This window comes from Bos taurus, chromosome 5 (genome assembly GCF_002263795.3).
Source record: "Bos taurus isolate L1 Dominette 01449 registration number 42190680 breed Hereford chromosome 5, ARS-UCD2.0, whole genome shotgun sequence".
Lineage (NCBI taxonomy): Eukaryota > Metazoa > Chordata > Mammalia > Artiodactyla > Bovidae > Bos > Bos taurus.
In genome coordinates this window covers 101,737,871-101,762,410 of record NC_037332.1, presented here as the reverse complement: position 1 = coordinate 101,762,410, position 24,540 = coordinate 101,737,871, and the positions used below count along the sequence as shown (strand labels likewise).

The 24,540-nt window shown below is 40.7% G+C and overlaps 1 pseudogene; it reads right to left on the bottom strand.

Annotated features, from left to right (window-relative positions):
* Positions 1-19,750: 19,750 nt before the first annotated feature.
* Positions 19,751-20,770, bottom strand: LOC786242 (sodium/potassium-transporting ATPase subunit beta-3-like; annotated as a pseudogene).
* Positions 20,771-24,540: the final 3,770 nt, after the last annotated feature.

Here is a 24,540-nt window from a genome sequence, read left to right as displayed (position 1 = left end):
GATAATATTACTATAATCCAATTAGTAATAATAATTTAAAACTTTGTATCAGTTTCACATGTACAGCAAGGTGATTCAGTTATATATATTATATGCACCTATTCTTTTTCAGATTCTTTTCACATATAGGTTATTACAAGGTATTGAGTAGAGTTCCCTGTGCTATACAGCAGGTCCTTGCTGATTATATATTTTATATATAATGGTATGTATATGTTAGGCTTCCCAGGTGGCCCAGTGGTAAAGAATCCACCTCTAATACAGGGAATGCAAAAGATGAGGGTGCAATCTCTGGATCAAGAACATCCCCTGGAAAAGGAAATGGCAATCCACTCCAGTATTCTTGCTCGGAAAATCCCATGTACAGAAGCCTGGTGGGCTATAGTCTATGGGGCTGCAAAGAGTCAGACATGACTGAAGCAACTTTACTAAGAAAACATAATTTTTGTCAGAACTTATTTAAAGAGGGCTAGCTATATAAGGTTTTATTAGTAGTGAATCAGCCTGAGCTCACATCAATTGTCTCATCTTCTGCTGCAGTTCATGGAGACCTAACTATCATTTGTGAAAGACTGCCAGGACTCCCTTGGTTTCATATTCTTCAACTATTACTTTTTAGCTTTTCTGTGAAGCTCTTTGTCCCTAAAATCTGATTTTTTTTCCCTCAAAACCCCAGAGTGCAATGTCTTCTGTTTCTTTGTGCTCTACATCTTGATTAACTCAATATTGTCCTTTTTCTCAGATTATCTTGCCTAATGTTTTAGCATTGTTGCTGTTCAGTAGCCCCGTCATGTTCAACTCTTTGTGACCCCTGTGGACAGCAGCACGCCAGGCCTCCCTGTCCCTCACCACCTCCCAAAGTTGGCCCAAGTTCATGTCCATTGCATCGGTGGTGCCATCCAACTGAGAGGGTAACAGGCAGGAAGGCCAGGGGTCTCCAAATAGAGGAAATAGCCTGCAAGTGTCAGACATTTTTATCTCTCTTAAGTGGCAGGAGGAAACAAACTAGCAATATTTTTTCCTTCTCTATACAAATTTAAAGGGAGATTTCTCTTAAAATATTGTGTTGCCATAATGACACCCGGCTTTGCCTGAAGTTAGCTATTCTCGAGTCTAGAGATAACCAATGCCTTTTTCTTATGGAAATGTTTGTCTTAAGCTATGCTAATGTACTATGCCTTTACCCCAAACTCTGTCTCCAAGTCGGTTCCGCCTCTTGGCCCAGAACCTACTTGACAAACCAGTATGGATATTGCTCCCCTAATCTATGTAAATGAAACTATTTGTATGGTGGTCTGCCCTTCTTCAAGATTCAAGTTAATCATTTTATGGCCCAGGATAACCATTTGGCGCCAAGATTATCCCAAAATACATCTTATGGGTGAGGGGCCTGGTGCCATTCTGAATTTTAAGACATTCCTTTCTTTCATTTAACAGACTGCTAGTGACTATATAACATCCAGCTAAAGACTAGCAGTGGGGTACTCTTTCTGCCCTGTTCTGATACCTATGTCAGAAGCTTTCTTTATCTCCTTTATACTTCAATAAAACTTTATTACACAAAAGCTCTGAGCAATCAAGCCTCGTCTCTGGCCCCGGATTGAATTCTTCTCCTCCGGGGGCCAAGAATCCTGGTGTATTCGTGTGATTCAACAACAACTTTTCACAGCCTCTCTTTCCCCTCCTCTTCCTGCCTTCAATCTTTCCCAGCATCAGGGACTTTTCCAATGAGCCGACAGTTCACATCAGATGACTCGGCATAGAACTGAATGTTCTAGCATACTGAGTACAAATTTTAAGCTTCACACTAGCAAGCTTATCATTTACACTGGACATATAAAGTGTGGATCTTGGCATAATGTGATGCCTATTGTGTACAAATAGTTCATTGCAGACTACTTATTGATCAACAGTCGGCTTTTATTTCATCATACTTTGATTTTTTTCCCCTAATTTTAGTAATTGGACTTCTGCTTTTGTTCATGTCTTGTGAAAGTTTTTGTCATGCACCAATTCCAGTAATTTGTTTCAGATAATCCACTTACGCTTCACTTACTATCTTGACTTCTTCAAATCACCAAGTGCTTCAGGACTGGGGGTCTTGCCTTCCAACAGATATTTCTTAGACAGAATCAAGATGTTGTCTTTGCACCATTTTACTACCAGCCAGAGACTGGGTATCTTTATCTCTACTGTATCCAACAATTGTTATGGTTAACTTACATAATCCCTGGTGACACATTGGTAAAGAGTCCATCTGCCAATGTAGGAGAGACAGGTTCTATTCCTGGGTCAGAAACATTCCCTGGAGTAGGAAATAGCAACTCACTCCAGTATTCTTGCTTGGAAAATTCCATGGACAGAGGGGCCTGGTGGGATACAGTTGATAGTGTCACAAAGGGCATGCATATGAGCAACCTATATAATATCACAATTTCATACTTTACAGCTGGCCTAGATTGCTGCCATGTTGAATATAAATTGTTTTACTCTTGTTATTGCTGTTCAGTTGATAAGTTGTGTCCAACTCTTTGTGACCCCACGGACTGCATCATACCAGTCCCTCTTGTCCTTCACTATCTCCCAGAGTTCACTCAAACTCATGTCCGTTGATTCGGTGATGCCATCCAACCATATCATCCCCTTCCACCCCCTTCTCCTTTTGCCTTCGATCTTTCCCAACATTAGTGTCTTTTCCAAGGAGTCAGCTCTTTGCATCAGGTGTCTAAAATATTGGAGCTTCAGCATCCATTCTTCCAATGAAAATTTAGGATTGATTTCCTTTAGGATTGACTGGTTTGATCTCCTTGAAGCCGAAGGGACTCTCAAGAGTCTTCTCCAGCTCCACAATTAGAAAGCGTCAATTCATTGCTCAACCTTCTTTATGGTAACTCTCTGGATGCCCCTAAACTTCCCTGGTAGCTCAGATGGTAAAGAAACTGCCTGCAATGTGGGAGACCTGGGTTTGATCCCTGAGTTGGGAAAATCCCCTGGTGGAGGGCATGGAAACCCATTCCAGTATCCTTGCCTGGAGTATCGCGTGGACAGAGGAGCCTGGCGGGCTACAGTCAATACTGTCAGAGTTGGACATGACTGAGAGACTAAGAACAGTATACATGGGTGCCCCTACGTGTATATGGTCCCCCTGAAAATTATAATATCATTTGATCAACCTTTCGTTCACTCTTTAAGCTAGTCAAACACAACTACACTCTGTGTACACGACAACTATTGAATACTTTACGGATAAGCCAACACTGAGCGTTATCCTTATTCTCAATCTTTTGTTGCTCTTTCTCCACATTTTCTGTAATATAAACTCTTTGCTTTAAATCTGGACTCCAATTTTATCCCTGGTAGTTAAGACTTCACTTTAGCACTTGATATCTATTGCATTGATATTTGTTTTTCAGTGTTCTTCAGCAAAGACTCACAATTCCAGCTTTTCCCTGTCAGGAGTTCTTTGTGAGAAAGTGGTTTATGTTCACAATTTGCTTTTCCCTTCATCCAACCAAACTCAATACAGTATAGTTTTGACTCCATATTTTATGTTTTTGTATTTAATTAACAATGACTTAATTTTGATGGTGTCTGAAAGAACTAGAAAAAACATTGTATAAGCACCATACATTTATGATCTCATGTTAGGACTGACCAGATCTATCCAGAACCAGTAAGTATATTTCCAGTCCTATAAGCTATCAAGAGCCCATAAGAATAAAAAACAGTCATGAACAATATGTCTAAGATCAAACATCTTAATCCATGTAAGAGTGACATAGTCAGCTTCCTCCCTTTTCTCCTAATAACATTTCTGCTATTTGTCTGGTGACAGCCAGTGAAATGAACTAGGAATAAAGGAAGGATTTAATAACATGTGAACTAATGGTCAAAGAAATTTACTCACATGAATATTTGTCAAGATCCACTGTTCAGATATGAATTTCAGCTGAAATAATATTAGTTGCCATCATGATGCTTCTAATTACTAATCAGGAGTAGAAAATTAATTGGGGTATGGCCACATCCCTTTGAATGATGGGAGTGTATTGTAATTTTCTAAGTATCCTATAAGTTGAATACACCAAAAATCAGACAAATGCATAGGACAGCATTCTATGTAAATTCTGAGGAGAAAAATAGCTAACCTATCGTCTAAAGGAGTAAAGCAACACTGGACTCAGATTTACCTTCTGCAACAGATGACAATAGCTACAGAGTAAGGACTTGTTGAAAGAAAATGTTTCTATCCCATTAATTCTACTCAAGCAAGCCATTTGTCACATATGAAGACAGCAGAATGTTTTAGTTATGTAACATTTTAGAATATGTCATCTACTTACAATGCCCAAGATTATTTTATAAAGAAGAAACATAAGTGACTGATTAAGAAAGATATGGGAAGCAGAACAGGGGAAAGCATAAGGGGACAGAAGAAAATGTATGTCAGCAGGACTAGTGGCTAAGCCCTTCTGGAATCAGCAAAACAGCTTGGGAGGAAGTGCTGAGTTTATTATTCAGGAGAATTTGTGGTTGAATTTTTCACCTCTTGCCATGCTTTTCTTCCTTCCCCAGCCCTGCTTCCCTGGCTACTGTCTCTAGGGTTAGCCAGGAAGGAGAAAGTTGGGGTGAAGAGGAAGTCAGTATGAAAGCAATGAGGAAATGGAGTCAATGCAAGGGCTATGATCTCTTCCTAAACAGAGAAAGGAAGTAAAAACGTGCAATTCTGAGTTATAACAATTAAAAAGAGGGCTGTGATTTGGGGTGTACAGACGATTAATCTTCCATGCCAGTTTTGAGTTTAAGCATAAGTTGTTGTTGTTTAGTTGCTAAGCTGTGTCTGACTCTTTTGTGACCCCATAGATTGTAGCCCGCCAGTCTCATCTGTCCATGGGATTTCTCAGGCAAGAATACTGCAGTGGGTTGCCATTTCCTTCCCCACCCAGGGATCGAACCCGTGTTTCCTGCATTGCAGGTGGATTCTTTACCAATGAGCCACCAGGGAAGCCCCAAGCCTGTTTAGTTAACTTGAGTTAAAAATGACTGGTTCTTGGGACTCCCTGGTGGCCCAGTGGTTAAAATTCTGAGCTCCCAGTGCAGGGGGTCTGAGTTCAATCCCTGGTCAGGGAACTAGATCCCACCTGCTACAACCAAGAGTTTGTATGCCAAAACCAAGGGTTCACATGCTGCAACCAAGAGTCCTCATGCCACAAATAGGACCTGGCACAGCCAAATAAGTAAATATTTTTGAAAAATTACTGGTTCTTACCCAACATGGGAGATAGAAAAGGGATGGAAGCAAGAGTTGAACACAGGACCAAATTAAGACTTTCAGATTGTTCCAAGATCTGGAGACACTATGGTGCTCTTTCATACACATAATTCAAAACAAAAAATATACTGAACACTCCAACACGAATAAGGAATTTCAAAAAAAAAATATGGATTATTGCCTAACAATTAATCCTTCAAAGTTTTGTTTTCATTTAAAACATGAAAAAGTTTTCTTCCATTAGAATTGTATGGAAAAATTTGTATGTGTGTTGTGCCCTGGGTGTTCTTTGGAAGGAATGATGCTAAAGCTGAAACTCCAGTACTTTGGCCACCTCATGTGAAGAGTTGACTCATTTGAAAAGACTCTGATGCTGGGAGGGATTGGGGGCAGGAGGAAAAGGAGACGACAGAGGATGAGATGGCTGGATGGCATCACCAACTCGATGGATATGAGTTTGAGTGAACTCCGGGAGATGGTGATGGCAGGGAGGCCTGGCATGCTGCTATTCGTGGGGTCACAAAGAGTCGGACACGACTGAGCGACTGAACTGGACTGAACTGAACTGTGTCTGTGTACAAATCTGTATATTTCTTCTTGATTCCCATCAGTGAAACTCACACAGCCTCAGCTGTTTCATAACTTGCCTTGCTCCAGGATTTCCTCATCCTTTCCCTTAGGTTATGCCTTTATATTCTTATTTGATTCACCCTCTCCTCTTAGAAAGTGAAAGTGTTAGTCGCTCAGTCATGTCAAACTCTTTACGAAACTATGGACTCTAACCCACCGGGCTCCTCTGTCCACGGGATTCTCCAGGCAAGAATACTGAAGTGGGTTGTAATTCCCTTCTCCAGGGGATCTTCCCAACCCAGGGATCGAACCCAGATCTCCAACATTGCAGGTGGATTCTTTACCATCTGAGCCATCTCTGTCTGTTCTCTCTCAAATGTCATACTCCTGTCAGTTAATAACATATCTTGAATGTATTCTTTACAGCCTGTTTACCTCTTTCTTCAGTCTCCTAGACTTACAAAGCCTTGACTTAGCAATGAAGGTAGCTCCTTTCCTGACTCCTTTTGCTCTAACCTTATACTGTTCCAGGTCTGTGTCTCAATGAGACAGGTGACAATGAATATGCCTTGTCCTACCTTTGTGATCCTTCAAATTATCCGTGCCATCTACAAATACTGTTAATATTAAATGAGGCAATGATTATAAAGTGCTTACTATACTGTCTGAGAAAGATTAGACAAGCATTAAAATGTGCCTCTGGTTGTTTGACATGGAGCTAACAGGCAGAGACAGAGCTGCACGTGAGTTTTATGCTATTAATACTCACCCCAATTTTTTTTTTCCATTGGGTTTAAGTACCTATAGTCAAGCTATATAGTGCATGAGGTTCTCATGGCAAGTATACTGGGGTGGTTTGCCATTCCCTGCTCCAGGATGACTGTGAGACCTGGACCATAAAGAAGGCAGAACACCAAAGAATTGATGCCGTCAAACTGTAGTGCTGGAGAAGACCCCTGAAAGTCCTTTGGACTGCAAGGAGATCAAACTAGTCAATCTTAGAGGAAACCAACCCTGAATACTCATTAGAAGGACTGATGCTGAAGCTCCAGTATTTTGGTCACATAATGCAAAGAGCTGACTCATTGGAAAAGTCCCTGATGCTGGGAAAGATGGAGGGCAGAGGATGAGATGGCTGGATGGCATCGCTGATGCTATGGTCATGAACTTGGGCAAACTTCAGGAGATGATGAGGGACAGGGAGGCCTGGTGTGCTGCAGTCCATGGGGTAACAAAGAGTCAGACATAACTGGGCAACTGAATGACAACAGTCAGGTTAAAAAAATAATGTTCATTCCCTAAGGGAAGTGTTCAGATATAACTTTTTCAATGTCAATAATGAAAAATACACTCTGAAAATTTAAGCAATTTGAATATTTGTTTCTTCTCTTTTCTCCTCACTGTGTTACATAATTTCTAAATAAAGATTTAGAATCATGGAATTATTATTATTGTTATTATAATCACTAATCTTTCTTAGGATTATCCATTTCTCTTTAAAGAACTATTTTTCATACTCACATAATTTTTTTTTTGAAGTGCCCTGAAGCATTGTAAAATATTGCTTTCCAGATCAAAGATTGAAACTGTGTCCCCTGTGTTGGGAGCACAGAGTCTCAACACTGGACTTCCAGGGAAGTCCCTATACTCACATAATTTTATTACCCTAGATAAAGTCATTATTTAGACTTAATCCTCATATTTAACTGGTTTTATTGCTCACCATCCCTTTAATAATTCTTTTAGATTCTTACAATTTTTTCCTTCATTTTAAGGCAGTAAGATACGCAGAATACAAAGTTTGCCATTTTAATGACCTTTAAGTGTGCAACTCAGTGGCGTTAAGAATACTTGTAGTGTTAGTTTAACCACCACCACTGTTTCAAGAACTTTTTTTTTTAATTTTATTTTTTAATTTTATAATATTGTATTGGTTTTGCCATATATCAACATGAATCCACCACAGGTATACACGTGTTCCCCATCCTGAACTCTCCTCCCTCCTCCCTCCCCATACCATCCCTCTGGGTCGTCCCAGTGCACCAGCCCCAAGCATCCAGTATTGTGCATCGAACCTGGACTAGCGACTCGTTTCATATATGATATTATACATGTTTCAATGCCATTCTCCCAAATCTTCCCACCCTCTCCCTCTCCCACAGAGTCCAAAAGACTGTTCTATACATCAGTGTCTCTTTTGCTGTCTCGTATACAGGGTTATTGTTACCATCTTTCTAAATTCCATATATATGTACTAGTACACTGTATTGGTGTTTTTCTTTCTGGCTTACTTCACTCTGTAGAGTAGGCTCCAGTTTCATCCACCTCATTAGAACTAATTCAAATGCATTCTTTTTAATGGCTGAGTAATACTCCATTGTGTATATGTACCACAGCTTTCTTTTTTTTTTTTTAATTAATTTTATTTTATTTTTAAACTTTACATAATTGTATTAGTTTTGCCAAATATCAAAATGAATCCACCACAGGTATACATGTGTTCCCCATCCTGAACTCTCCTCCCTCCTCCCTCCCCATACCATCCCTCTGGGTCGTCCCAGTGCACCAGCCCCAAGCATCCAGTATCGTGCATTGAACCTGGACTGGCATCTCGTTTCTTATCCATTCATCCGCTGATAGACATCTAGGCTGCTTCCATGTCCTGGCTATTATAAACAGTGCTGCAATGAACATTGGGGTACATGTGTCTCTTTCAATTATGGTTTCCTCAATGTGTATGCCCAGCAGTGGGATTGCTGGGTCATAAGGCAGTTCTATTTCCAGTTTTTTAAGGAATCTCCACACTGTTCTCCATAGTGGCTGTACTAGTTTGCATTCCCACCAACAGGGTAAGAGGGTTCCCTTTTCTCCACACCCTCTCCAGCATTTATTGCTTGTAGAATTTTGGATCTCAGCCATTCTGACTGGCTTGAAACGGTACCTTATAGTGGTTTTGATTTGCATTTCTCTGATAATGAGTGATGTTGAGCATCTTTTCAAGAACTTTTAAAAAATCACTGCAAACAATAAAGTCTACTCCTTAAGGAATGACTCACCAGCGCCCCCTATCTCAGTTCCTTGTAATTTCTATTCTACTGTCTGTGTCAATTTGCCTAGTCTAAATGGGTGAATTTAACTCAGATGACCATTATATCTACTACCGTGGGCAGGAATCCCTTAGAAGAAATGGAGTAGCCATCATAGTCAACAAAAGAGTCCAAAATGCAGTACTTGGAGTACTCCGTTCGTTTCCAGTTTCCAAAGCAAACCATTCAATATCACAGTAATCCAAGCCTATGCCCCGACCAGTAACACTGAAGAAGCCGAAGTCAAACAGTTCTATGAAAATCTACAAGACCTTCTAGAAGTAACACCCAAAACAGATGTCTTTTGCATTATAGGGGACTGGAATCCAAAAGTAGGAAGTCAAGAAAAACCTGCAGTATCAGGCAAATTTGGTCTTGGAGTACAGAATGAAGAAGGGCAAAGGTTAATATAGTTCTTCCAAGAGAACTCACTGATCATAGCAAACACCCTCTTCCAACAACACAAGAGAAGACTCTACACATGGACATCACCAGATGGTCAACACTGAAATCAGATTGATTATATTTTTTGCAGCCAAAGATGGAGAAGCTCTATATAATCAACAAAAACAAGACCAGGGACTGACTGTGGCTCAGATCTTGAATTCTTGAATTCCTTATTGCCAAATTCAGACTGAAATTGAAGAAAGTGGGGAAAACCACTAGACCATTCAGGTATAACCTAAATCAAATCCCTTATGACTATACAGTGGAAGTGAGAAATAGATTTAAGGGACTAGATCTCATAGACAGAGTGCCTGATGAATTATGGATGGAGGTTCAGGACATTGTACAGGAGACAGGAATCAAGATCATCCCCAAGAAAAAGAAATGCAAAAAAGTGAAATGACTGTCTGAGGAGGCCTTATAAATAGCTGTGAAAAGAAGGGAAGTGAAAAGCAAAGGAGAAAAGGAAAGACATATTTGAATGCAGAGTTCCAAATAATAGCAAAGAGAGATAAGGAAGCTTTCCTCAGTGATCAGTGCAAAGAAATAGAGGAAAACAATAGAATGGGAAAGACTAGAGATCTCCTCAAGAAAATTAGAGATACCAAGGGAACATTTCATGCAAAGATGGGCTCAATAAAGGATGGAAATGGTAGGGATCTAACAGAAGCAGAAGATATTAAGAAGAGGTGGTAAGAATACACAAAAGAACTGTACAAAAAAGATCTTCATGACCCAGATAATCACGATGGTGTGATCACTCACCTAGAGCCAGACATCCTGGAATGTGAAGTCAAGTGGGCCTTAGGAAGCATCACTATGGAATAAAACTAGTGGAGGTGATGGAATTCCAGTTGAGCTATTTCAAATTCTGGAAGATGACGCTGTGAAAGTGCTGCACCCAAAATGTCAGCAAATTTGGAAAACTCATCAGTGGCCATAGGACTGGAAAGAGTCAGTTTTCATTCCAATCCCAAAGATAGGCAGTGCCAAAGATAGGCAATGCCAAAGAATGCTCAAACTACTGCACAATTGCACTCATCTCATATGCTAGTAAAGGATTGCTTAAAATTCTCCAAGCCAGGCTTCAGCAATATATGAACCATGAACCTCCAGATGTTCAAGCTGGTTTTAGAAAAGGCAGAGGAACCAGAGATCAAATTGCCAACACGCACTGGATCATCGAAAAAGCAAGCGAGTTCCAGAAAAACATCTATTTCTGCTTTATTGACTATGCCAAAGCCTTTGACTGTGTGGATCACAATAAACTGGAAAATTCTGAAAGAGATGGGAATACCAGACCACCTGACCTGCCTCTTGAGAAACCTATATGCAGGTCAGGAAGCAACAGTTAGAACTGGACATGGAACAACAGATTGGTTCCAAATAGGAAAAGGAGTACATCAAGGCTGTATATTGTCACCCTACTTACTTAACTTATATGCAGAGTACATAATGAGAAGTGCTGGGCTGGAGGAAGCACAATTGGAATCAAGATTGCCAGAAGAAATATCAATAACCTCAGATATGCAGATGACACCACCCTTATGGCAGAAAGTGAGGAAGAACTAAAGAGCCTCTTGATGAAAGTGAAAGAGAAGAGTGAAAAAGTTGACTTGAAGCTCAACATTCCGAAAACTAAGATCATGGCATCTGGTCCCATCACTTTATGGCAAAATGATGGGGAAAGCGTGGAAACAGTGGCTGACTTTATTTTTCTGGGCTCCAAAATCACTGCAGATGGTGATTGCAGCCATGAAATTAAAAGACGCTTACTCCTTGGAAGGAAAATTATGACCAACCTAGACAGCATATTAAAAAGCAGAGACATTACTTTGTCAACAAAGGTCCGTCTAGTCAAGGCTATGGTTTTTCCAGTGGTCATGTATGGATGTGAGAATTGGACTGTGAAGAAAGCTGAGCACCGAAGAATTGATGCTTTTGAACTGTGGTGTTGGAGAAGACTCTTGAGAGTCCCTTGGACTGCAAAGAGATTCAACCAGTCCATCATAAGGGAAATCAGTCCTGGGTGTTCATTGGAAGGACTGATGTTGAAGCTGAAACTCTAGTACTTTGGCCACCTGATGCGAGGAGCTGACTCATTTGAAAAGACCCTGATGCTGGGAAAGATTGAGGGCAAGAGGAGAAGGGGACAACAGAGGATGAGATGGTTGGATGGCATCACTGACTCAATGGACATGGGTTTGGGTGAACTCTGGGAGTTAGTGAGGCCTGGCGTGCTGCGATTCATGGGGTCACAAAGAGTCAGACACAACCGAGCGACTGAACTGACCGAAATACCTTCCCCAGTGTCTCAGCGGTAAAGAATCTTGTCTGCAATGCGAGACACCGAGGAGATGTGGGTTCTATTCCTGGGTCCAAAAGATCCCCTGGAGGAGGAAATGGCAACCCACTCTAGTAATCTTGTCTGAAAATTCCCATGGAGAGAAATCTGATGGGCTACAGTTCTTGGGGTCACAAAAAATCAGACACAACTAAGCACACACAAGTACCTCATATGATGTGGACTACATTGTCCATTTATGTCTTTGAATTTGAGCAAACTCTGGGAGACAGTGGAGAACAGAAGGCCCTGGCATGCCACGGTCCAGGGGGTTCCCAAAGAGTTGGAGATGTCTTAGCAACTAAACAACAACACCGTGTCTAGTTTACACCACTTAGCATGATGCTTTCAATGTTCATGCATGCATGTTACAGAATGTATCACAACTTTATTCATTTTTACGGCTAAATCATATTCCATTGTAGTTTTACTTTAGTATTTGGTCAAACAAAATATGTATTCGACTGTATTATTTTCTTAAGTTTTAAATTTACTTGATTTCTATTTTTATTGAGGTAACATTTTTTTATAACAGTGTGTAAGTTTCATGTGCACAACACTATAGTTTGACTTCTATATACACAATTCCATGCTCATCACCAGAAATCTAGTTTCCCTCCATCACTGTGCAGTGGCAGTCTTTTTAGCTTGAAGACTATCATGTCCGACAAAGTATGGTTACACCCACCCTCTTTTGGCTGTCATTTGGAGTATTGTCTTCCATCCCTTCACTTTGAGCCTGTGTCCATCCTTAGGGCAGAGATGAGTCTCCTGGGGGCAGCATAGACTTGTATCTTGTTTTTTAATCTACCTCACCACTGTGTGTCTTTTCATTGGTGAGCTCCATCCATTTACATTTCGACTGATTGTTGATAAATGAAGATTTAGTTCTGCCATTTATCTTTTGTTTTCTGGTTGCTCTGTATCTCCATTGTTTCTTTTTCCTTGTTTCCATTTGCCATTTTAGCCTGGTGGTTTTCTGTGATGTATCTCTCCACTTCCTGCTTTTTTATGTTTTGTGTTCTGCTCTTGGTTTCTTTTGTGTGTGCATGTGGTTATCATGTGGTTTGTTTAAATGTCTCATAGATTAAAAAAAAAAAAAATAGTCCTTTTTTTCTGCTGATAGCATCTTAAAGCATCTTATCTTCATTTTCCTATACAGGTTCCATCATTTTATTCTTCCCCTTTAAGGTTTTTGTTATCACAAATTATCCTTTTTATGTTGTCAAATTGTCACTAAATTGAAGTAGCTATATTTATTTTTAATGTTTTATTCTCTTTTATCTGTGACCTAGCATATGTGATCTAGCAATTCTAACTCCCAGCTTTTTACCTGAGATGTGGAAACATATGTCCACACAAAATCTTGTACACAAAGTTTCATGGGTGTATGTTAGTTGTGCAGTCGTGTTGGACTCTTTGCAACCCCATGGACTGTAGCCCGACAGGCCCCTCTGTCCATGGGATTTTCCAGGCAAGAATACTGGGGTGGCTTGCCATTTCCTTCTCCAGGGGATCTTCCCAACTTCCCAACCCAGGGATAAAACTCAGGTCTCCTACATTGCAGGCAGATGTTTCACGGTCTGAGCTACTAGGGAACATGATTTTTGTTGATAATAGTCCAAAAGTGAATAACCTAAATGTCTACCAATTGGCTACACAAAATGTAGTATATACATACAATAGAAAATTATTTGGCAATAATGATAATAGATGAAGTACTGAATGAAGTACAACATTGATAAAACTTGAAAGTGAAGTTGCTCATTCATGTCCAACTCTTTGCGACCCCATGGACTGTAGCATACTACGCTCCTCCATCCATGGGATTTTCCAGGTAAGAGTATTGGAGTGGGTTGCCATTCCCTTCTCCAAAGGATCTTCCTGACCCAGGGATCGAACCCAGGTCTCCCACACTGTAGGCAGACACTTTACCATTTGAGCCACCAGGGAAGTCCAATAAAACTTGAAAATGTTATTCTAATGAAAAAAGCCAGTCATGAAAGATGATGCACTGTGTGATTACATTTATATAAAATGTCCAAAATCAGCACACCCACAGATACAGTAAATAGATTATTGGTTTTGTGGGGCTGAAGGTGGGGTGTGTATGAAGAGGGAAGACAGAAGGACAGCTAATGGATACGGAGTTTCTTTGGGGAGCAACCAAATGTTCTAAGATAAGGTGTGATATGCTTGGTCAACTCTATGAATATACTAAAAACCATTGAATTGTAAAAGTGGGTGAATTTTAAGTTATATAAATTAAATCTCAATAAGACTTTAAAAAAAAAAACAAAAAGAAGGGAAGATGAGATTACAGAAAGTACCATCATCTTTAATTTTTTTAAGCCTTCAGTGGTTCTATTAATATCTGCAATTTTCCTCCAAAGGGATTACTTCTTATTAACAACTGCTTAATGATGTATATAGAAACTCAGGTGCAGATTTATTGATTTTCACTTGCCTTTTTCTTCCATAATTACTCTTATTCCACAGATCAGTCAATCAATGTAGAGTTCTGCCTGCAGCTAAGTATTTTGTTGTTGTTCAGTCACTAACTGGTGTCCGACTGTTAAGACACCCCACTGACTGCCGCATGCCAGGCTTCCCTGTCCATCATTATCTCCCATAGTTTGCTCAAATTCATGTCCATTGAGTCAGTGATGCTTTCTAACTGTCCCATCCTCTGTCGCCCCCTTCTCCTTTTGCCTTCAACCTTTCCCAGCATCAGGGTCTTTTCCAATGAGTTGGCTCTTCGCATCAGCTGGCCAAAGTACAAGTAGCTAAGTATAGTTCATTTGAAAAAGAATTGAAAGTGTATCCCACAAATATGTGTGGTCACACTCATTGTCCTTCATCAAAGTACCTAGCCTCTCTTTAATCAATTGGCTCTACTTCTGTTGATTGATTTACATCTGGAAACTGTTCAAAGAATTGAGACTGCCAATCAAAGCTTCTGATGACTATTTTGTTTTCCCCCTGGTTTTATATTAATCTGTGTGTGCTGTCCCTTCAGTCATATCCAACTCTTTACGACCACAGGGACTATAGCCCACCAGGCTCCTCGTCTATGGAATTCTCCAGGCAAGAATACTGCAGTGGGTTGTCATGCCCTCCTCCAGGGCATCTTCCTGACTCAGGAATCAAATCCGTGTCTCTTGGGTCTCCTGAATTGACAGGTGGGGCTTTTACCACTAGGGCCACCTGGGATGCCCTTTATATTGATAAACTACCCTATTTTGTTCCTTTTAGTGGCTGAGTAATATCCAATGTATATATGAACTATATCTTTTTTTTTTTTAAGACAAATAGCTTTTTTTTTACCTTATTTTATTTTAATTAATTTATTTATTTTAATTGGAGGCTAATTACTTTACAATACTGTAGTGGGTTTTGCCATATACTGACATGAATCAGCCATGAGTGTACATGTGTCCCCCATCCTGAACCCCCTCCCACGTCCCTCCCCATCCCATCCCTCAGGGTTGTCCCAGTGCACCAGTTTTGAATTCCCTGTTTCATGCATCGAACTTGGACTGGTGATCTATTTCACATATGGTAATATACATGTTTCAATGCTATTCTCTCAAATCATCCCACCCTTGCCTTCTCCCACAGAGTCCAAAATCTGTTCTTTATATCAGTGTCTTTTTTGCTGTCTTGCATATAGGGTCATCATTACTATCTTTCTAAATTCCATATATATCAATAATATACTATATTGGGGTTTTACTTTCTGACTTACCTCACTCTGCATGATAGGCTCCAGTTTCATCCACCTCATTAGAACTGATTCAAATGCAATCTTTTTAATAGCTGAGTAATATTCCATTGTGTATATGGACCACAGCTTTCTTATCCATTCATCTGCCAATGGGCATCTAGGTTGCTTCCATGTCCTGCCTATCGTAAACAATACTGCGATGAACATTGGGGTACACGAATCTCTTTCAATTCTGGTTTCCTTGGTGTGTATGCCCAGCAGTGGGATTGCTGGGTCATAAGACAGTTCTATTTCCAGTTTTTTAAGGAATCTCCACACTGTTCTCCATAGTGGCTGCACTAGTTTGCATTCCCACCAACAGTGTAAGAGGGTTCCCTTTTTTCCTCATCCTCTCCAGCATTTATTGTTTGTAGACTTTTGGATAGCAGCCGCTCTGACTGGTGTGAGATGGTACCTCATTGTGGTTTTGATTTGCATTTCTCTGATAATGAGTGATGTTGAGCATCTTTTCATGTGTTTGTTAGCCATCTGTAGGTCTTCTTTGGAGAAATGTCTGTTTAGTTCTTTGGCCCATTTTTTGATTGGTTGTTTATTTTTCTGGTACTGAGCTGCATGAGCTGCTTGTATATTTTTGAGATTCTTTGTCAGTTGCTTCGTTTGCTATTATTTTCTCACATTCTGAAGGCTGACTTTTAACCTTTCTTATAGTTTCCTTTGTTGTGCAGAAGCTTTTAAGTTTAATTAGGTCCCATTTGTTTATTTTTGCTTTTATTTCCATTACTCTGGGAGGTTGGTCATAGAGGATCCTGCTGTGATTTATGTTAGAGAGTGTTTTGCCTATGTTTTCCTCTAGGAATTTTATAGTTTCCAGTCTTACATTTAGATCTTTAATCCATTTTGAGTTTATTTTTGTGTATGGAACCACATCTTCTTTATCCATTCATTTGTCTTTGGACATTTAGGTTGTTTCCATGTCCTGGTTACTGTAAATAGTGCTGCAATGAACACTGAGATGCATGTGTCCTTTTGAATTATGGTTTTCTCTGGGTATATGCCCAGGAGTGGAAATTTGGGTCATATGGTAGTTCTATTTTCAGTTTTTTAAGGAACCTCCATACTGTTCTTCACAGTAGATATACCAATTTACATTCCCACCAGTAGGTGTAAGAAGGTTTCACTTTCTCCACACCTTTTCCAGCATTTATTGTTTGAGATTTTTTTATGATGGCCATTCTGACTGGTATGAGGTGATACTTTGTATACATTATGACTTATATACATTACCAAAGCAAGAAGGTTGTATTATTAGATGTCCAGATATTGGTTATGTGATAAAGAATATAACTGTGTACACCAATGTTCATTGTGGCACTATTTACAATAGGTAGGACATGGAAGCAACCTAGATGTCCATCAACAGATGAATGGATAAAGAAGTTATGGTACACGTATACAATGGGATATTACTCAGCCATAAAAAGGGATGGGTTTGAGTCAGTTGTAATGAGGTGGATGCATCTAGAGCCTGTTATACAGAGTGAAGAAAGTCAGAAAGAGAAAAACAAATATTGCATAATAATGGAATCCAGAAAAATGATACTGATGAACCCATTTGCAGGGTAGGAACAGAGACACAGACATAGAGAACAAACTTGGAGATATGGCAAGGGAAGGAAAGGGTGGAATGAATTGAGAGAGTAGCATTCAGACATATACATTACCATGTAAAATACATAGCTGGCTGGAAGTTGCTGTATAACACAGGGAGCTCAAGCTAGTGCTCTGTAATTCAACCTAGAGGAATGGGATGGGAATGGGGGGTGGAAAGGAGGTTCAAGAGGGAGGGGACATATGTATACTTCTGGCTGATTCACATTGTCATATGGCAGAAACCAACACAACATTGTAATGTAATTATCTTCCAATTAAACTTTTTTTTTTAATTTAAAGATTAAAAAAAGAATGTAACTGCATAAATGTACACATGTGAATTTTGGGATGTTGGCAATATTCTTTTCTGGATCTGAAAGACAATTACTTGAACGTGTTCATTCTATGAAATGTATGGAACTGAACAATGAGACGTGGGTATTGTGTGTACTTTTTTGTATGCATTTATACTTCAGAAGTTGGCTTAAAACTTAACATTCAGAAAACTAAGATCCTGGCATCCAGTCCCATCCCTTCATGGCAAATAGATGGGGAAACAATGGAAACAGTGAGAGACTTTATTTTTTTGAGCTCCAAAATCACTGCAGTTGGTGACTGCAGCCATGAAATTAAAAGATGCTTGCTCCTTGGAAGAAATGCTATGACCAATCTAGACAGCATATATAAAAGCAGAGACATTATTTTTCCAGCAAAGGTCTGTCTAGTCAAAGCTATGGTTTTTCCAGTAGTCATAATGGATGTGAGAGTTAGACTATAAGAAAGCTGAGCACTGAAGAACTGATGATTTGAACTGTGGTGTTGGAGAAAACTCTTGAGAGTCCCTTGGACTGCAGGAGACCCAACCAGTCCATCCTAAAGGAAATCGGTCCTGAATATTCTTTGGAAGGACTGATGCTGAAGCTGAAACTCCAATACTTTGGCCACCTGATGCGAAGAGCTGATTCATTTGAAAAGACCCTGATGCTGGGAAAGATCAAAGGAAGGAGGAGAAGGGGATGACAGAGGATGAGATGGTTGGATGGCATCACTGACTCAATGAACATGAGTTTGAGCAAGCTCTGGGAGTTGGTGATGGACAGAGAAGCCTGGTGTGCTGCAGTTCATGGGGTAGCAGAGTCAGACACGACTGAGCAACTGAACTTAACTGAATATTAAAAAAAAAATTCCAAGTGCCTTAAGGAAATCTACTAAATGAAATTAGAGAAATAATTTTAAGTGACCTAAAAATTTAGGAGGGGATGTTGGGACTATTTCATTCTAAAAGCATCCTTTCTCCTCTACAATTTTAATTTCACTGCATTCTCCTCTCTTTAAGTTGAGCAGCACCTAGAATCACCACTACGTGACTCACAAGTAAGGCTTCAGGCTCTGTAGGAATCCTCATAAGGAAAATTCATGCAAGTCTGTCACGTCTCTGTGTCAAAGAAGAGTTTTGGGTTTTGTTTTTCCCAGAGAACTCCAAGGCAAAGATTAAGTATTAATGTATTCTAGAGGCTTGGCTTTCTGTTAACTGTGACAACAGGGGTGAAGAGAGAACCCTTCTCTCTGTATGGCTTGTCTCTCAGGCTTCCAAAGATCTGAAGAGCAGTGTTGCTGGTAGGCTTTTCCAGAAGCAGATGTGGAGACAAAGTTGAAGGTGTAAAAGATTTACTAGGGATTAATACCTGGTAGTTCAGAAGTAAAGAATCTGCCTGCAATGCAGGAGACACAGGTTCAATCCCTGGGTCAGGAAGATCCCCTGGAGGAGGGCATGGCAACCCACTCCAGTATTCTTGTCAAGAGAATCCCATGGACAGAGGAGCCTGGTGGGCTACAGTCCATAGTGTCACACAGAATCAGACATGACTGAAGCAACCGAGCATACATGCATGCAATACCTTTGAAAAGAAACAGAGGGGCAGGGGTGTGGGAGAACAGGATGGAATAAAGGAAGAAGTTGAACTGTGATGCAGCCTCCCCCTCCAAAGTCTCAGCCATCTGGGTAGTTAAGGCTAGAGGAAATGTTGACCATCAGAGTATCGTAATAATGAATTATCCTGACAATGGCTTTGTAATTCATAGGAAGGAAAGTGAATTACAGAAACCACAAGATCACAATACATTTACTGGTAGAAAAAAAGTACTCTTCACGCCATCAGATTTGTAATTAAAGACAAGAACTACCTCATTCATTTCTCTATACCCAAAATGGTGTCGATGCTGAAAATATCTGTGAATCAATTAATACTTCAAATTTGAATGTGACGCAAGTAAGAAACTTCAGCTGGTCTCCCAGTAGGAGAGAATTATATATTGATCCACCCATCTTGACTGATTAATCAGAAATGGATTTTTTCAACCTTTCAAATCCACTTTTATTTTCTTTTTTCCTCCTCACATACAGCATTTTTCCACACCCTGAATTTCTTGCAGCTATAAAGTCATTTGATGTTGGTCGGTACCATTTTATCCCTTAAAACTTCGCTGGCATCAAAATATGGCAGTTAACCAGTGTTAAATCTATAAAATATTTACATAGCACAGCACATTAAGCTTTAGATGCTTGGCAATTAAACCACGTAAAAACTGGACAAGACCCCCAACTTACATGTTCATAATCAGGTGTTCACAGTCCCTATCTGGTGACTGTACATGGTTCAAAAGGCAGCAGAGGCAACAGGTAGTTACTTTGAAGGGTATGGACCACTATTATCTGGAAGCACACTATGTTATCCCAGTGATGTATCACTCCACCCTTCTCCAAGGCGGTCTCATAATTCTGGAATGGCAGGTCCAGCTGATACAAAATGAAGACAGACAACACAACATTTACTCTATGGAAACATCCTAACTCCTACTATGCATGCATTGTGGTCTTAAACGCAACTCATCCTGAAAACCTGTCATGGTCATTTTGGATTTTTAGGTTGGATGATCCATCAATCTTGCACTCAACCATTGCTTCTTTTATGTCACCATCACTACCAAAACTGAGCTGGACAGCAACTAGTGGCTGCAGGTTGCTCCCATGAAGTTTCTTTCCACAATATGGAAAATATTTTAAATCTATCTTTTCATTGGGAGGATAAGTTGATAGAACTGCTGTGCTTTCACTCTTTGCAATAAAGTCTATCCTTGGTTCTCTGTGATGCTTTAATCCAATTATTTTGCTCGTTTTCACAAGAATACAAGGGTTTCCTGCTTGGTAGCCAAACGTGGGATCATCCACACCACTGCAGGGTTAAAGTAAGAGGAAGCCTGGCATGCTGTGTATTCTGGACCCTTCTGCTCAAAAAAGTTTCCATTGGTACAATCTGTGAGATTCTTCTGTTTTTCTAAGCCATATGGTTTTAGAAATTTCTTAAAGTCATCAATGTTCCCTTGATAGGATTCCGAATCAGACAGGCTGAATCAAAAATCCAACCCCAACACTGGTTTTGGAAAAACCTAAGTCCTGGACTAGGAATCCGGTGACGGTATTTTGGAACCTCATCATGGTTCAGAGTCTGAAGCATGGCCTGCAGTGTGAATGAAAAGACTGCAGCCAGGAACCCATAAAAGACAAGGTTGAAGAGCAAGATCAAACCCCAATTCTTGGCGGTGCGCCCCAGGATCTCTCCGGTGGTCCGGCTGTAGATGAAAAGCTTCCACTCGGCCAGGCTCTGGCTGAAGGACAGAAGTCTTCATCTTTCTTCGTCATGGTGTGTGTGGCAGACTGCGAGGGGAGCGGCGAGGAACGCGCAGGCTCGTCCCGGCTGGAGGGACGCAGCCCGGCGACGGCGGCAGAAGGCGCAAAGGCCGGCCGAGGAAACCTCCTCCCTGCGGTGAGGGCTCAAACCGACTGCGCAGTGCAGCGCCGCGCCGGGCCACCGCTCCGGCCGCTGAAGCCTGACGTCTTCCAGAAACGGATTTTGAAATGGGTGATGGGCTTTGGAAAAGTGGGCTTCAGGAAGGGCCTAAAATGACACTCGTCAGTTCAGTTAACTCATCTCAGAGAGAAGTGATGAAGACTGAACTTTAAGCACTTATATCCAGATTACCATGGGAGTTCTATGGCAGCTGAAACCATACTGCTGGCTGGAGTAGGATGACTGACACAGGTTGGCATATAAATTATGAAAGTGAAACTCGCTCAGTCGTGTCCGACTCTTTGCGACTCCATATACAGTCCACGGGATTCTCCAGGCCAGAACACTGGAGTGGGTAACCTTCCCTTCTCCAGGGCATCTTCCCTACCTAGGGATCCAACCTAGGTCTCCCACATTCCAGGCGGAGTCTTTACCATCTGAGCACCAGGGAAGCCCAAAGAAGTAAATGGCACTTGAGACTGTGTGATGAGAGCAAATCGAATAGATAGCTATGCAGAAGGATTAATAAATAAACTGTGGGGAGAGTTTGGGGAATGAAATGGGTGAGGAAGAGAGACTAATGGGGGAAAAATTAGAAGGGGTCAGTAAATGGAAGAATAACAAGGATCATCAAATGAGTGTATTTCTTTTGGACAGACTTCCCCGGTGACTCACACGGTAAAGAATTCACGTGTAATTCAGGAAACCCCAGTTCGATCCCTGGGTAGGGAAGATCCTTGGAGAAGGGAAGAGCTACCCACTCCAGTATTCTTGCCTGGAGAATCCCCATGGACAGAGGAGCCTGGTGGGCTACAGTCCATGGGATCGCAAAGAGTCGGATGAGACTGAAGCGACTTAGCAAGCAAGCAAGCAAGAGACTATATAAAGGGGATAAAATACGGTCTATCTTTTCCTCACGATGTCGCTTTGCTTTTGTCTTCCCTAGAGTCCAAGACGGCTACTGCAGGACGACCACTATAGTTTAGTATTATCTTTGTATATATGTTGGTCGTGTCTGTAGTATAAATGACCTGGCTTGATCTGGTCAAAGACCTCCAGTGCCCCAGGAATATCTCTAAAATCTGTGTAGCAGAGTATTATGAGAATCACTTCACTAGACCTGTCCTAGGGGTTTGATATTTGGCTGGCTTTGCCTTTTCCTCCCTCTTTTTTGTGATTGAGTGTTTTGTCCTGCAGACTGTGCATAAGCAAACCAAAATGTGTGAGAAATAATCTTCAGAAGAGAACTCCACAAACTCTGACCACAAAGCAGACTATGTTAAGACAAAATAAGACAAAATTTTTTACTTATCCAGGGAAAAGCCCCTGTTGGCAATGTATCTTGTCTATTTTTTTTGCACAGTTTTCTGTACAGGTGATCTTGGTCATTCTTATTCACTATCACCTACCACTGATTTAAAAATCCATTTGGTGCAGTACCCACATGTGTCATGGGCCTTATACATGAGTGGTGATGTGGCCATAAGAAAAGATAATGTCCATCATACTTGTGGCTACAGTCTCAGTGGTTATCATGACCTTCTGTATTATGTTCTTCCTGTACACTATCAATGCATACTTAACTCTGTCTAAGGAAATCAATGTCCCTCTAAAATCTCGACCGCAGCCCTGATGATCATCACCGGTTATGAAATGCATGCCAAAGAGGCCTAGGGTTGTCTTATATTGAAGCAATACATTTTTATCCCTATTTCACGTTCCCAGAATATGGGAACATAGATAATTTGCATCTTAGAAAAATAAAACTTGGAAATATAATGTGTTTTAGTATCTCTAAGACAGCTCACTGGATATGGCTCAGAATATTATCTACAGCCCTTGAGAAAGAACTAAAGGTCCTTGGTTGCAGGGAACAAGGACCATACTGTCCTGCTCTATTTCACTATGACAAGATTATATCTGATTAGGTGTCAATAATAATGACTTTATATTGAGCTCCTCTAATTCTCCACACTGTGGCCACAGGTTTCCTGTGGCAAACCTTGTTTTCCCACTTCCATGCTCTGGTTCCTCATTTGAAAAAAAAAAAAAAAAATGTAAACTCTTAGGACTTCCCTGGTGGTCCGGTGGCTAAGACTCCACTGCACACCCAGTGCAGGGGGCCTGGTCTGATCCCCAGTGAAGGAACTGGATCCCACATGCCCCAACTAAAGATCCCTTCATGCCACAACTTAGACCCTGAACAGCCAAATAAATATTTTTTAAAAACGTTTACCTCTTGTAATACTATTTATAAAGCCCTATTTTCCTAAGTGCCTGTTTACCAATCCAGTCTCATTTTTTACCATAATCTCTCAATTCATCCACAGTTCATGCTCCACCAAACCCAACCGTCAGATTGATTTGGGGGGGTGGGGGGGTGAGGGAATGAAGTATAGTTGGTTTACAATACTATATGCTTGAGGTGTACAACATGGAGATTGAATATTTTTATTGACTACAGATTTTACTCCATTTAAAGTTATTATAAAGATTTGCTATGGCCCTATGCTGTATGTACAAGGCTTTCTTGGTGGCTCAGTGGGTAAAAAATTCACCTGCAATGTAAGAGACAAAGGAGATGTGGGTTCAATCCCTGTGTTGGAAGATCCCCTGGAGGAGGGCATGGCAACTCACTCTAGTATTCTTGCCTGGAGAATTCTATGGACAGAAGAGCCCGGTGGGCTACAGTCCATAGCGTTACAAAGAGTCAGACATGGCTGAAGCAACTTAGCACACAGGCCCGCAATGTACCGTATTTATTTTACCCATAGTAGTTTGTACCTCTTAATCCCTCCCTACCCACATTCACAGCTACTATTTGTTCTCTGTATTTGTGCATCTGTTTCTATTTATTCATTTTTTATATTTTAGATTCCACATATATGTGAAGTGTACTTACTTCTTCTTTCTCTGACATTTCACTGTGGTGATCAATAGAGGAACTAGAGGGTGGGCTGGCCAAGTATGGGTGAGGTTGAGGGTATTGGGTGAAGCATATGATACGGAGAAATAGAACCATGACCGGGAGCAAGTATCGCTGTAACAAACTTTAGCAACTTTGTGATTGTACTGAGCAACAACTCTCCTGAGGCCAAACTGAGCCCAGATGTCAAAGCTGTACCTCCTAAAGGGGGTTTTGTTAGGATGAAAACTTCGAGTCCATTCATTAACATTGCTGTCACCTCTCCCCTCTTTCACTCTCAGCCTGAAATTACAGTCCTTGAGAAGTTAATAGCTTCTGGTTCACCACCTGCTTCTAATTAGTCCAGGAGCAACAGGTGAAATTACGTTTGGAATCTTGCAAACCTCCAGAGTCTGGTTGATGTACTCATTAAGCCTAAGACTTCCGGAAAGTTCTGAGCTGTGAAACTGGACTCTCTTCTTTGGACTGTCAACAAAACCAAGTCTCCTGGAACTTAAGATCATTGCCTGGCCCAAGAGGCTGAATAAGTTAGGAAAGTTTTTCAAAAGTTACTCAGGCAAATTAAGGCAAACAAGATAGCCTTGCAGGCTCACTGATGTAAGAAACTGAGCTCAGTTAAGAGCAGTAAAAATAAAAATCAAACTACAGACTTACCAGAATATTTTATTCT